This window comes from Cydia amplana, chromosome 1 (genome assembly GCF_948474715.1).
Source record: "Cydia amplana chromosome 1, ilCydAmpl1.1, whole genome shotgun sequence".
Taxonomy (NCBI): Eukaryota; Metazoa; Arthropoda; class Insecta; order Lepidoptera; family Tortricidae; genus Cydia; species Cydia amplana.
This window is the reverse complement of record NC_086069.1, coordinates 1,635,872-1,652,226: the sequence shown is the minus strand read 5'-3', so window position 1 is coordinate 1,652,226 and position 16,355 is coordinate 1,635,872. Positions and strand designations below refer to the sequence as shown.

General features: G+C 36.5%; 1 protein-coding gene across 10 annotated transcripts in view; it reads right to left on the bottom strand.

Moving 5' to 3' along the window:
- Positions 1-6,030, bottom strand: part of LOC134655498 (glutamate-gated chloride channel) — a 57,579-nt gene extending 51,549 nt beyond the window's left edge. For 3 of the 10 annotated variants that reach the window (XM_063511567.1, XM_063511635.1, XM_063511429.1), the window contains exon 1: positions 5,959-6,025. The gene's annotated coding sequence lies outside the window, so the exon portion shown is untranslated. Of the gene's footprint in view, positions 1-5,958 lie in introns of all 10 variants that reach the window. The other 7 variants (XM_063511201.1, XM_063511002.1, XM_063511353.1 and 4 more) reach the window with 6 other exon arrangements.
- Positions 6,031-16,355: the final 10,325 nt, after the last annotated feature.

Sequence of the window (16,355 nt, the reverse complement as noted above, 5' to 3'; positions counted from 1 at the left end):
CATATACTATGACTATGACTATGACTATATATATATATATATATATAAATAAATAAACAAACAAGAATTGCGCGTTTAAAGGTATTAGATTAGATAATCACGTTTCATTTTTAACACCACACTAAGTATCAAAATAATATGAGTGCCGTATCGCTTCGGGGCGGTCTATCGTCCTACACTACCAAAACGTAATATCTAGAATATCAGTGACATTAAATTTGAACCTTAATACTATGACGATACCGGTTGTTTTTCAATATGAATGTTGTACTGGCACGTGCTAACGCTCGAGCGCTCGGGTTTGCGATAATAGAGACAATGGACTTTGTTTGAAAGATTATGGTTCGTAGCGAAAAGTTCACCTCAGAAGAGCCATACTATACCCCATTTCCCACTATGATACGGAAGGTGGGGGCCATTTTGTGGTTTGTTGTTTTTTGTTCATAATAACTCTCTCATTTTCGTAGTATATTATTTTATAATTGTTATTTGATTGGGACACCAAAGTAGGCTAACAAAAAAACTGTGTGATACGTTATTGTTATTAACTAATTATCGTAAGTTATTTAAATAATGTTTGGACGATGAATTATGCTTCTATTTCCGATATAAATGCAAATATAGCGTCCTGTTAGTTACACATCATGGAGAACATGAAAGCATAATAGACAATAAAACAAAATACCAGCGAACAACTTTACACAAATCAACAACAACAATCAGATCTATACAATGTATGTATGTATAAAGTTACTTACAAATTGCTATAAGTGTAATATTATAGGACATGCAGGTAAATAAAGTTACTTCTGAGCACTCTGAGGTACTGCGTTAAAAAGTCAAGTCAAATAGGGAATATTACGCGAAAGTCTGCGTAGGGGGCGCCACATCACCGCAAACGAGAGAGTCGACATTTTGTTATCTAACCTCTCTATCACTCTTGCATATTCGAGCGATAAAGAGGCGGATACCCGAGTTTCGATTTCGCGTTTTCCGGTAGGCCCTTTGTAAGCAAACCGCCTTGATATATCAATGTCATATTTGATTGTCTGTGAAAACTTGTCAAAAAACAGTTTAAGGTAGGTACAGTATGTATAAGTTACTCTATGGTATACTTAAGTTCTATTAGTGGCGCACTCTGGCGGCAAAACATTGCAGTTATACTCCCTATTGTTTTAACATGGAACATCGGATGTGTCAATAAGTACCTATACATAATTAAAAGAGCCAATTAACTACTCCAAATACCTTAAATTTAACTAGATTGTGATTATATTCAGCAATGAATGCTGGTTTTGTAACTACCAGCAGAAGATACAGATATTTACCGTTACTATATTGGTTATTTACCGTACACTCTGATGTTAACATCAATAACGTAGGCCCATTTGTCATACGTCAGCGCGGACAGTGCCTTAATGGACTTCATAGTTTAATAATATCGAAAATATTGTATGAAATATTTGTGTTACATTAAAGATATATTATTATGGCCGATTTATGATCTTATTAAAAATTGGTTTCTGGGCTCGATTTCTAATGCTCGTTCTGCCCTAGTTATAAGATAAATTATGATTTTAAACTCTATGAGAAATAGCTAAAAACGGAATTCATGGGTCAAAATTGTATGGATATTTTTGATTAGTTTTATCATTATATTTTACAGTAGTACATAGAGTGAGTAAAAATACGTTACTTAAGTATAACATTTCTAAAAACTGTATAGGTACTCTAAAGCTTACATTTGGGCTGAAAGTAGGTACAATTCGGATCAGTAATTTGATTATCTATTCAAGTACTTAGTCTTTCTGGCTTTGTAAAGATTATCCTCAAATGTATTTTTTGTCTAAAAGATTTAAAAAAAGAAACAAAATTCCAAAATAATCATTGAAATGAAGTTCGCAATCTGTTTAACCATCTTTTTTCTGCACCTTAAATCGAATGAAAATTGTAATACGAGTAAAACAGCGAAATATAACGAAACATTTTTTTTTAATAGCTACAATAGCTAACATTCATGACTAAATAGTTGAAGTAGCTACATTGGAAATCGGCCAGAGTAAAAGTCTATTTTTTTATTCGATAGACTGAAATGACATTTCATAGTATGAACATCATCTGTCATTTCATACTATGAAATGTCATTTTAGTCTACCGAATAAAAAAATAGACTTTAGATAATTATCGGCCTAGAGTCTGCCTAGAGTTAACTGTCTGGTAGTCACCACGCTGTCTATTCTGACGTTAGAATTAGCAACAGTGTAAAAAATGGTTCGCGTAATTTTAGAAGAAAGCATGTACCTATTTATAACTTTAAAAATGTTCAGTTCATTTACCCATACAATTTTGTTTGAGTTGAATATGTATGTAAAATAAATGAATAATGGTACCTAAATACCTCAACGATAATAACTATAGTTCGTTTTTTTTAGCATTAGAAAGAACTTGCAAGAAGGTAAGCGATCTTGACATGTCTTTTAATTGAAAGACGCTATTTAAAAATCAAAAACTATTACTTATGAAAGCAGAAAAATATGTAATGATCGTATTAGATTTATAATTGTTACATATTTGCCGTAACTTATTTTTAAAATGTGTTTTTCAATTAAAAGACAGATCAAGATATTTATAATGCTAAAAAAACGATCTATAAGTGCACGTAGCACTGAATAACATAAAACAAAAATTTTACTTTGTAATTCATAAAAGCAAAACATACCTTTTATTTTACCGTAACTCCAAAACTATTTAACACACGTGAAATATCTTCAAAACTGCACTAAACCAGACTACATTTATAAATAAACGAAATGCAAGAGCGTGCCAAATGCACTCGTATAAATAGCTCAAATAACTCCACTGCAGGTATTTAAAAACATAAGTTCTGTCTATGGTATTTAGTTTTCGTAAAGTTTGAAATTGGAACGGCAGCGGCGACCCACCTCGGTGGCATCTGGTCGGTTACTGGCCGGTTGGAGCGTCCGTGGCAAAATGGGACCAACATTTGCTTTGCCCGATGCAGGAAGAAAATTCTCGCGCATCCGCAATGTAAATTTTGTACTTTTTTGAAACTATACTTGGTCAAGCAGATCTTGTCAGTAGAAAAAGGCGGCGAATTTGAAAAATGTAGGCGCGAAGGGATTTCGTCCCATAGAAAATTTGAATTTCGCGCCTTTACTACTGACAAAGAAACCGGACAAGTGCGGGTCGGACTCGCCCACCCGAGGGTTCCGTACTTTATAGTATTTGTTGTTATAGCGACATCAGAAAAATACATCATCTGTGAAAATTTCAACTATGTAGGTATCACGGTTCATGAGATACAGCCTGGTGACAGACAGACGGACAGACAGACAGTGGAGTCTTAGTAATAGGGTTCGTCCGTACCCAAAGGGTAAAAACGGGACCCTAAAAAAAAGAAAGTATCGATATCGGAGTTATTGGCACAATCCTTCACGAGTCAAGTTTGGTCAAGTCAAGTCAGATGTCTCAAAGTATGTAGGTAGTCAACTTGATAGTTGATACACATACTTACACATATATTATATAATATGTTTTTAATCATACTTATGGTATATGGAATGTATAGCTTCATGGTATATGGTATGGAGCTATATTATATTAATTTAGAATTGGGTAGTAGGTTCCCCTAATTAAAATAAATTATTTCACACTGCCCGAAATAAAACACCAGATAATTATTAGAAAAACATAGATAGCAGTTATTTTTAAACACAATTTATATTTAATAAATCGGATTGAAATATAAAAAGTAGGTGATTTGATCGTGACGTCACTACACATGTTTTCATATAAATTCCACATTAGCAAATCGTTATGGCAGTTCTAAAAAAGAAGCTGATTTGACTAGTAGGAAAGTAGCCAATTATGTCGTGCGTAGACTCGTAGAGGGGGTTAACTTCAGACCCTTCTGACACCTCGTAGACTTTCGTAGCCGCTACGCGTTTCGTAGCAGTGCCTTTATGAACTTTAGTTTTGTCTTTTTATGAAATTAATAAATTATTAAGTAATGTATTAATGTTACTTATGTCTTTTTTATTTACGTAACGTGAACAATTCAAATTATTTTCGGTGAAATAAGTTAAGCAGTTTGAAGGCTTTTCCCTTATAATTATATCGGGTGGAACTAGGGTTGCCAGATGGTCGGGATTCGGCGGGATTCTCCCGATTTTTAGCATGTGTTCCCGATTCCCGACAAAGTGAAAAGTGTCCCGAAAAACAGCATCACGTTATAAAACAATAATTTCAAGTTCTGAACTGTCGTCGAGCGAACCAGCGACCCGCGTCGAGCCCGTCAGCGCGCGCGCGGGGCGCGCGTGGCTAGATTGGGCAGAGCAGCTGACGTAGTGCCAATAATGTAAAATATTGTTGTTTTTAATACAATTAATTTAATTTGAATGGTTCATTTTCCCGACTTGAGGCCCAAAATCCCGAAAAATTGATATTTTTTCCCGATAATAGCGCCTTTCGATCTGGCAACCCTAGGTGGAACAGAACGAAGGACTTTTATGCAAACAGGGAATTTCTTAGGCTACGTACTTTATTTTTCACTTTAATCTCGTTAATATTTCTAACCGTTTATGAGATATAGTTTGTTAAACATTAGTGAAAAAATCTGCATGTTTCAACCCTAGCAAGTAGATCCTAGCATCGAATTCGAATGTAAAGAATATAGGGCTCTAACTAACTCAGGAACCTACGCTCTAACTTACATTATTTTATATCACGGCGGTGGTAAACAATAAGCGTACTGACTTACGTGATGGTACACGAACCTACCGCCAAAAAGCCGCTCCCATACAATCTAAGTTGCGGGATGCACCATCAACGACCTGGGGCCCGTTTCTCAAAAGCTTGTAACTTGTAATACAAGCGTCACTTTTTGACAGCTTTTGTTAGAAAGGGACTTCCACTTGTATTGCAAGGTACAAGCTTTTGAGAAACGGGCCCCTAATCAACATTAAATATGGAGTCAGCTGTTAATCCTAAACAGTCTAAATTTTTTGTAAAAACATAGTTTACCCAACGTTGACGCTGGTGGAGATGGTCTAGTCGTGGTAAACAAGATAAAGCATTCATCTCTGTCTTGCATACTTGATAGAAAGAGACAGATGATCGACTAGAACCGTCTGACACACCCATTAAAAACTAATACAACAGTCAACGGCTTTCAAACCATCATGCCATAGGTCAGGACGGGGGCCGAAGCTTTAGGGCGTTGTATAGACTTCCAACATTCGTACCATCATCTAGTAAGACACAAATTTACTTGATGTGTAGGCGATTTTGGGATGTTAAAGTTTTAACAATTATAAGAAAAATTGCGAGTAAAATGTAGATATTGGACGTTTCATATTATGTTTACGCTAAATAATAAATTCACTCAACGAGTATTGTTAATATTACGTTAGTTAAAGTCATTTTGACATTTGAAATAAATCTACAGAAAAACCTAAATAAAGTAGGCAGTTAAAATGTCGCCCCATTGAACGTTTCTTATCTTGAGAAAGGAATTGTTTTTTAGCCTGCTTTCATGTAAAACATTATAAAGAACCTGTTTTCATTCAGAAATTCATAATCCTTTTATTACCTTTATAATCAATTATTTTACTAAGTCACACATAACATTGTTGAATGCCAAATCTCATTTAAACGCTAAACCATTAAAATTAACTAAAGACAATATCATTAATATTAACTTAAATTGGTGTTTATTTTAATATTTCTTATTTATATTATTTATTGTAATTTTTTCAATAATTGGTACCTGTTCGATAAATAAAAAAGTCAGGACCAAAATCCTTCGTCCTTCCTCAAAACACATTTTTAATCACAATTACCCTCTCTTTTTTATCATTCCACACCAAACATTAAACATGGAATATAATTTAAGTTAAAAAATATCCAAAAAAGGTTTTATTCAAGTTAAAAACTCACCTTATCCCAGTCCCATGTTCTGTGTCGTGCCGCTCGCTCGGGCCCGGGCGCGGTACTGGATGGATGGGGTATTGATCCGCGCAGCCTCTGGCTGGACCCGTCTATAAATAGACCTATCAAACGATCATATGGACCACTGAGGCTTTCAGGCGTGTACCATTTTTAATCGGGAAATAATTAAAAAATATACGAGGTTTGAAAACGGCACTTAAACTCACTTGTTGGTACTTGATATGAACTAAGATGCACTGCGCAGACTCTTTGAACTCGTTTGTGCACATCATTAGGCATTGACTAGACAGACAACAATGAAACAAAAGAGTTTCTTAAAAAGTAAAATTAATTATGTTTGTTTTCGAGTGAATTTAGTCAATTCAAGTCATACAACATCTAATGACGTAATGACTTCATGCTAGCATTTCTTTCTCATTTAATTACCTTTGCCGTCGAGATAGGTCGGTCGGTCGGATCGGTCGGTACGTGAAAAGCGTTACACTTTAATTATGTTACCAGCCCCAGATATAAGGCCACGAAATTTAAGTAGAGGCGTATAAAACGAATGCTGATTGAATAAATTAAACACGCAGTTTAAAAGTTTAAAGATAAATAATTCTAAATTTTGTATCCATACACAATATGTTCTTGTGTGTCTGGCCTCTTATTACGATGCGATATTTAATTTACCCTATGTAAATTCTATGTACCTGAATATTTAGATGGATGTAACTGATTCTATAAAAAAATCCTAAACGAATTTAAACTGTCGTAAGTCATACAAAAAAAAAATGCGCGAGTTACGAGTAAACCGTAAAGTAAGCTTAATATTGTGAAGATTTGGGGTCATTCACAGCGAAAAACGTTCAATGTCGTTAAAAAATTAATACGTAATATTAAGTGTAGGTATTTAGTGAAATCTTTTAATAATTAGGAAAATTTTCCCGCCAGTTACATTTGACACTAAAATAGAGACAATATAAATTTGCATCATAAATGCAGACTTGCCCAAAATTCCTGCGTAAGACTGATGACAGTCCAGCCGCCGAGACTCCTTTTGATGGATGGCACTATACTATAAATAGCTCATTAAACAATGTTAAAGCTGACTTCTTTTATATCCTGCATGACATAAATATTAAGCAATTTTATATTTTAAGCGGTGGTGGCCGAGTGGATATGACGTCCGACTTTCAATCTGGAGGTCGCGGGTTCAAATCCTGGCTCGTACCAATGAGTTTTTCGGAACTTATGTACGAAATATCATTTGATATTTACCACTAGCTTTTCGGTGAAGGAAAACATCGTGAGGAAACCTGCATACATCTGCGAAGAAATTCTAAGGTGTAAGTGAAGTCCCCAATCCGCATTGGGCTAGCGTGGGGACTATAGCCCAAGCCCTCTCGCGCATGAGAGGAGGCCTGTGCCCAGCAGTGGGACGCATATAGGCTCACATTATTATATTATTATTATTTATATTTTAATAAAGTAATATTTATTTGTTTAAATGTTACGTACATAGGAATAAACTTATTGCTACGAGCCGAGGTTCGAAGTTCGAACCCGCGACCTATAAGCTTGATAGCTATATTAAGCGTCATACTGGCGTCATATTGATTAAAGTGCTGTTTCAAAATTATTCCCGGGAGGCCGATTCGAACTTTCATTTAGACGTCATTTATTATAGGTACCGTCCAAGCGTCTCGCTCGCGCCAATACATGTTCGAACAGGTAGATACGAATGAAATGCATGTAAGAATGTTAACAACATGATATTCTACTTAAATGTAAGTTCAAACTAGCTTCCAGTTTGGCTTAGTTTGCTGTTTCCCGACCACTAATAACATAAGTACATATCGCGGTCGAAACGAAAATATTAAATTGTAATAAAGAGCATTTTGCCCGGAGAAGTAGGTCAAAATTAACTTGCAAAGCCTGATCCAGACAGAACCCGTAGAGAAAAGTAATCAAATAAATTGAATTTGATGCTGAATGCTAAGCGTGGTACGGGATGAGAAAAATATAAAACAATTTCATTTTTCAGCGCCTACCTGGATAATTTAGAAATGTAAAGGTGTTAGTGAGGCGGTAAGGGGCCCGCAGATTACCAGTTCGCCAGACGATATCAGCCTGTCAGTTGTTTGGAGCTTCAAATTCTGCTTTTAACTGACAGGCCGATATCGTCTGGCGGACTGGTAATCAGTGGACCTTAGCCCGCGGACTTTCAAACCGATGGTCAAAGGTTCGTACTCAAGGCTTTTGCACGCGACTTCGTCTGCGTGGGATGGTGATGATTGACAAAACTTACCGATGTCCTTCCTCGGGCCTCAAACTATGTCCATACCAAATTTTATCTAAATCGGTTAAGGCCCAGTGAGTTTGTCTTCTTCGCTCACTCTCACTGAGCGTAAGCGTTAGCGCGATGGAACTTGGAAGTGCGTGCCCGGGAGCGCGGAGTAAAGGGTCTAGCCGCAATCCTATAGTGAAACTGTCCCTGGCTGAAGTGTATACCTTTCTTAGGTGCGTTTATTTATCTTATTATAAGATATCGTTTTACCAAATTTCAAGGCTAGAATCCCCTTGGTTTGGCTACGTACGTAAACCCTAAAGTACGTAAGAAGGACGGCCTGTATGGATTAGTAAGACATTTTTACCTTGCTGCTCCAAATGGATTTTTTTACAAAAAATATATTTTATGCAATAGTATATTCTGCATTAAATAACAAAAAATTGAGGTTGTCGCTATCTCACAAGTATAAAAAAAAGTTAAAACAATTAAAAAAAATTTTTTTAAGCCTTTATAGTGCCTTTATACACAAGTTAACCTTGATTTTTTTTTAAATATACTAATATTAGATGCAATTAACATCCAAATTTCAAAACAATCGAACCACTAGTTTAGCTACAAAAAAATAAAAACGTATTAAAAAAATTTTTTTTTTTAGCCAAACCAAGGGGATTCTAGCCTTGAAATTTGGTAAAACGATATCTTATAATAAGACCAATAAACGCACCTAAGAAAGGTATACACTTTAGCCAGGGGCAGTTTCACTATAGGATTGCGGCTAGACCTTTTCCAAACAAAGGTAACACGAGTAGGAACAGTACAATAGTGTAGGTATGTTGTATAATCAATTATATCAGGATCCCCATCTCTCTGTGACCTTTACACGTAAATGCCAAATGTGCACGTGTTATCTATCTCGTGCAATGTTCGAGAACTAATATATCAAAAGCCTGACCTACAACCTTTATTTAATAATTGCAGGTTTGTTACTCCCATACAACACTGTGCAAATGTAAGGAAAATCCAGATGCAAAGCGTCTTGTCGGAGGGTTCCCGTACTAAACAGATTTGTCGATAAATATCTTCATATCACATTACATTCGTTTCATACATTATATTCGTTTTTTTGAAGAACCCCATACGGCCCATACCTTCTGCAGTCAAAATGTTCGCTGCAGGAAATTTCTTAAGACCGTTCTTGGTTTACGACCCCGATTAACGATTGTCAGGAGCAGTTACGTGACTCAAGGCTCTTGACGGAAACTTAAACTGCCACCAGTTGATCGTTTCGCTATGTTACTAGTGGCTCTGTGAGCGAGCTCGTGAGCATAACTACCGAAAAAATGTATGGCTTCACCATTTTGAAAAGTTTACAAAAACTGAATCGATAAAAAAAATAATCATAGAACCTGGTCATAGCGGTCACAAAATTTCGCTCGCTCTAAAAAGGGAAGTGCGCTGACAATGCAATTTCTTATTAAATATTCTAGGAATGGTGGCGCCACCTATTTAAAGTTTTTTGACGGACACTTTTTCCTACACAGAGAGTCTTACCTAACCTCTACCCTCCATAATCTGAGTACATTCAGAACAGACGTTTTTAAGAATATGGATATTTGAGTGGTTAGGAATCTTAGGAATCTCCTACATATTATTAACCCGATCTAATTTAAGAGGAGATGAGGAGGTTTTCTCTTTTGGAGGAGGATTGCTCCGAAACTATTCATTTTCGCTGAACATAGGGGACAAATGTCGTAATTAACACCCTGTATTGCGCGTTTCGTCGTATAAGTTATCGTTGCAGGTACACGATATATTTTATTTATCTTTCCGAACGTGACCCGTGGCATTTAGAGCATTGAGACCATTAAGTGGGTTTGAGTGGGGCATTAAAGTGAACATATCGAATTTCCTGTGAGTGTGCCGCTTGTAACCAATTTGTGTCAGGTCTGGTAAATGTCATCCATGTGTCATAAACCGTGCTACTGGAAATATCTAAATTAAATAGGGTTTCGTTTTATAGTTTGGCCAATAAGAATACAAAAGCAATTGTTAGGTTTACCGCAAAACACGGAAATTACCACGTAATAAAAGGTCGTAAGAATAGGGTATTTGACTGTATTTAAACTAAATTATTTTACACCATGCAAGAAATAAAGCACCAGAATATTAATAGAGAAACGTAGACAGCAGTTATTTTTAGACACTATTTTTATTTAAAAACCCGTATAAAAGTATAAAGAGTAGGTAATTGGATCGTGACGTCACATGCTAGTGTTTCATATGAATTCCAATAGTAACAAAGCGTTTTGACAGTTCGAAAAAAGAAACTGATTTGACTGGTAGTAAAATACCCTAAAATAAGAAGCCACCCCTGTTGTATATGCAAATATGATGGTGTGAGCAACTGGCGCCGACCAAACGCGTGTGACCAACATAAGCAAGTAGACACCTTTACACGTGTGCTGAGCCTGAGAATCGGTCAAGATGGCGGTTTTCCATTATCTAGGGAATGACCTGTCAGGGCAAAGTCAATATAGGAACGGTAGCGCTAATTGAAGAAGGATAGACACGTATAGGTATTATCGTAACTAAAATCTAAGGGACAGGTTCACTCAGTAGTATCAAGAGTAGCGTATCCTTTTTTCTGACCAATTGATTCTTAATATTGCTAACTTCTACTTCATTTTAATTATAGGTACCTATATATATACCTAATAACGGCAGACTAAGAAACTTTACTTTCTTTACTAAAACTCTCAGGTTCTGGCCCAGTATCACAATTAAAACTTCAATAAATCCCTAATAATTAAAACGGAAGCCATCTCAGTAATCTATTAGCCTAGTTATTTTTATTACATTATCCCGGAAAGGCATTTAACCACTTAAAACTTCCTAATCGCTTCACGAGTCTTTAATCATGCTGTAATTGGTGTTAGAGTAGGTGGTCGGTTCCAATTTAACAATTTCTTATAGTTTCGATTTGACCAAGGCTCGGAAAAATGCCTTTCCTTTTGTTCCATACAACAGAGGGTAACATGTCGCAACTTCGAAATATGTTTGCCCGGTCTTTCTTTTGCCGAATTTTCATTTTACGGAAGGTTTTTTTTAAAAACCGTTAAATATTTCAACCTTTTGAATAAGGCCTGTAGAAGCTAGTGGGTTAGGTTAGGTTAGATTGGTTTAGGTACCCTCTAGAATTCAACGGTTAAAAAAAACGCGTTGGGTCAAATGAAAATTTCGGGGTTTTAATAATCGGCCTTAAAGATTTCGGAGATGAGATTGGGAAATACAACAGAGACTTCCTTATACATACCAATGTCAATGATTAAAATAAATATGCCTCAATGATGTCCGTAGACTGTGAACGAACATTTTCGACTCATAAATGGGTCCTAAATTAATGTTTTCAGAATGACGGGCTTTTCCGAGCCATGGATATTAAAAATCGTCTCGGTGATTGGCGCGCATCTCACACACGACTTTCACTTCATTTCGCATGCACCAATCAGAGAGGCTACCGCGAAAACCAAAATTCGCAAATTGCGGGGACCTTTCTCTTTTACTCTAATGAAGGCGTAATTAAAGTGACAGAGAAAAATGCCCGCAATTTGCGAACTTCGATTCGCGGTTATAGCCTAGCGCAAGCAATCGTCAAAGTCGTATCAAAATATGATTAAAACCGTAACAAGTTCTAAATGTGAATCGGGCTTCTCGTTACGGTAGGTACTTTACTAATTGAAAAAGTTGCATTTTTCGTATGACAGTGACGAGAGACATTTATTAACCGGCTTTAAAAATATGAGGGTGATTATTTAACCCCTCATTACGTAAAACTTCACTTTTAACGCTTTTGACCCTCTTTATGAGTTTTTCTTTAAAATACATTATCATGAGAATCATTAGGACAATTGGCCTGATAGTGCATTAAAGCCGGTTAATAAATTTCTCTCGTCACTGTCATAGAAAAAATGCAACTTTTTCAATTAGTAAAGTACCTACCGTAACGAGAAGCCCGATTCACATTTAGAACTTGTTACGGTTTTAATCATATTTTGATACGATACGATGACGATTGCTTGCGCTGGGCTATAACCGCGAATCGAAGTTCGCAAATTGCGGGCATTTTTATCTGTCACTTTAATTACGCCTTCATTAGAGTAAAAGAAAAAGAATTGAGCATCAAGGAAGGTTTAAAACCCTAGCTATTTTGTGCATTTTAAAGGAGTGGGCCTGCATTCGATGTTACAGTGTAATTTCATATCATTCAAAATATCTATCTTAAATGGTTTTGGCTTAAAATGAGAAATAAAAAATAAATGAGAAAGTAACTCTGTAAGTCTGTCTGTCTGTTACCTCTTCATGTAAACCTTGAAACCACTTTACTTAATCGTATGGCATTATATTATATTTACAGATACAGAGAAATCATAAATCTAACTCCAGAGAATTAATCCACTTGATAGCTTCGTCATTCAGTTTTATCAGGTCTTCCGGGGGGCCTCCAGTAAATTGAGTAGATGGGCACTCTTGGAAAATATGTCCGATACTCTGTTCCTCGGCACCACAGTGACAGGCAGTAGGGGACTCCATCCAGCCGCAACGGTACTTATATAAGGCACAGCGACCGTGGCCGGTGCGCAATCTATTGAGGTTACACCATATGCGCCTCGGTAGTTCAAACCCATCTATTTTCTTACCCGAGATAATCCCCGATCCAAACTTTCCATCCATAGTAGTAGTCCATAGTTGCGTCCACTCCCGGTTAGCGTTATAGTTTCCTTGTGAAAGAGTTGACGCTATACTGTAGGGGGGGTTCCTGGACTTCAGGCGACTATTTACGGGGTGCGTGAATTCGTTGTGTATTGGTAGGTTTGGATTTTCCCTAATTTTGCGAGACTCTAAACTGAAACCACTGAACAGATTGAGATGAAATCTGGCATGGAGAAGGCAGGTCATGCATGAGGCAGGGGAAGGGCATGGGATAGTATTCACCAATCACCATTATCATCTTCATTCCACGCAGACGAAGTTGCGGGCAGAAGCTAGTATTTTCATAAAAAGGACGAAGGGACGAACTTTGAACTCGTGACCTTTTACAACTAGTTCAAAGGCTCTAACGACGAGAAAACTACGTCGTTGATAAAACAGTTGGACAGATGTTCCAAAGATTACTAGTGGGAGTCTCGCTGTCTGGTGATTTTTAGGGTTCCGTAGCCAAATGGCAAAAAACGGAACCCTTATAGATTCGTCATGTCTGTCTGTCTGTCTGTCTGTCTGTCTGTCTGTCCGTCTGTCCGTGTATGTCACAGTCACTTTTCTCCGAAACTATAAGAACTATACTGTTGAAACTTGGTAAGTAGATGTATTCTGTGAACCGCATTAAGATTTTCACACAAAAATAGAAAAAAAAACAATAAATTTTTGGGGTTCCCTATACTTAGAACTGAAACTCAAAATTTTTTTTTCATCAAACCTATACTTGTGGGGTATCTATGGATAGGTCTTCAAAAATGATATTGAGGTTTCTAATATCATTTTTTTCTAAACTGAATAGTTTGCGCGAGAGACACTTCCAAAGTGGTAAAATGTGTCCCCCCCCCCCCCTGTAACTTCTAAAATAACAGAATGATAAAACTAAAAAAAATATATGATGTACATTACCGTGTAAACTTCCACCGAAAATTGGTTTGAACGAGATCTAGTAAGTAGTTTTTTTTAATACGTCATAAATCGCCTAAATACGGAACCCTTCATGGGCGAGTCCGACTCGCACTTGGCCGCTTTTTTAGTTTCCTTTAACTGTAAAAGGTAAAATGTTATCAGATGCACGTGTGTGTAGGATATTATAAAGTCTGTGTAGCACGGTATGTAAGAGGCGGTGTGGCGTGGTAACGAGTTCGACACAAACTCGCCTGTACGGTGCAAGAAACAGCCGCAAGCGGAGACAACTTATACTAGTTAGACCAGGATCTCTATCATTAGAGTTCAGAAATGACCCCACGGGAATTGTACCGCGAGTGCTTCAACTATTTCAACTACACAGCGCGCGTGTCGATAACGTCCAATATTGTAATGCCGCGTAAGAGGTTTGACATGTAGAATTCTAATTAAAACCAAAATATTACTTTGCTAATCCGCAAAATAATATTTTGGTTTTTGTTTATTTTATCCAATCAAAACTTTTTTTTTTCTAGAGGGAAATGGTGCATTGTTAATATTGAAAACTGCCGGCGGGGTATATTTACTGAGAAGGGATAACTTTCAGTACAATAGACCGTTTTTCGGTGCCAAAAATGTATTGAAAGCTATATATAGTATATACATTTGTACGGGTCGTACATCTGAGTTAATATGATTCTTGATGGTTGATTGCAATCTTGATGAAAACACTGATTTCGGTATATGTATTTATTGATAATCAAGGTATATAAGTACTAGCTAGGAACAGGTATAAACGTAAACTAATTCATAACTCGATGTATGGCGTAATCGCAAATACAGCAATTATTATAAAGTCATTGTATTTAATGCTGACGCGAGAAATGTGCGATGCTTGCATTGTACACATTATATTACATCGCTGATTTGAATTACTCTGTATAATCAAAAAATACATAGAGTGCTCACTCCATACATCAGTTTTAGTACCAAAAAGACTATTAGCGTCTAGCATCGAGTAGCGGAACTTCAGTACTGCTACTTGACAATAGATGTAGCCACCGACCGGAAAGTCTTATGCTGTTGAGATAAGACTTTCCGGTCGGTGCTACATCTATTGTCTAGTAGCAGTACTGATAGTTCCGCTACTCGATGCTAGATGTAGACACTGAAATTAATAGTCTGAACTGATGTATGGAGTGAGCACTCTATGTATTTTTTTCTCTATGGTATAATAGAATATTTGACAGTATTTAAATAAATTATTTTACATGATGCATGAAGTAAAGCACCAGAAGATTAATAGAGAATCGTAGATAGCACTTATTTTTAGACACAATTTCTATTTTTAAACCCGTGTATTTAAAACTATAAAGAGTAGGTAATTTGATTGTGACGTCACATGCTTGTGTTTCATATAAATTCCATAGTAGCAAAATCGTTTTGACAGTTTGAAAAAAGAAACTGATTTGACTTACTAGTCAGTGACTACTGTCAAATGCCCTATTTTGAAAAACCGTTTAAGTTTGTCACTTATATCCCCCTAGTTCCCGCACTCGGCAGCCGTGCTCAATTACAAAAAGTTGCCACGTGTCGACGTCAGTCGGCGCCGGCGGCAAATTGAGTTGCCTTGCCTCTGCCCGGCTAAGGATTATTAAGGCAGATTAACCACCTAAAACTGAAATTGGAATGCTGAAATATGATGTTTGGATTCGAGAGAAAAATTTGACGCGAAAGAAATATGTTGATACAAGTTCCAACTTTAATAGTTCTCGTAGCGATGCTAAAAAATTAATCTGTCCATAATTGAGGTGGTTACTACAGGTACTACTACTCTATTATTTGGCCAAAGTAATAAAAAAGTTTACCGTAATTTATTCATTAGGTTAAAGTCATCGTACCAATAGTAGTTTAGGTTCAGGTTATGCATGCATGGATAAATCATTAAGTTACATTTCAAACATTTGTAATGATGTTAGGTAATTAAAAAGAAAAATAATTTAGGTAGGTCTATAAGTACTAACTACGAAATGAACATCGTGCGAAGTATTATTTAAAGTGAAATAACATTTAATAAAACAACAAGAGTATGCTTTGTTTATTACCCTAAAAATCGCTAAAAGCGCGAAATCAAATTTGACCTTTCCATTCCGAATACATTTCAACTGTTAACCGCATTTCATAAAGATGGCATTAAAAACAGAGTTGGCAGCAAACAGTACTTGAGAAGCCCTCCACGCCTTTTATATTAAGATCGAAATCAAGTAAATACCGAAGCAATTTGAATAAAAATGTAAATGGGTGCTTCACTCATATTGCCTGCCTCGTTCCTCTTCAACCTTTCATATCGTATTCATATTTCGACGCCTGCACAAAAGATTGTAAGGTGCTGAATAGCAGTATTGCTCGCATAAAATTTTTAGGCGCTTTGCGGATGAAACGTGATTGTGTTGCA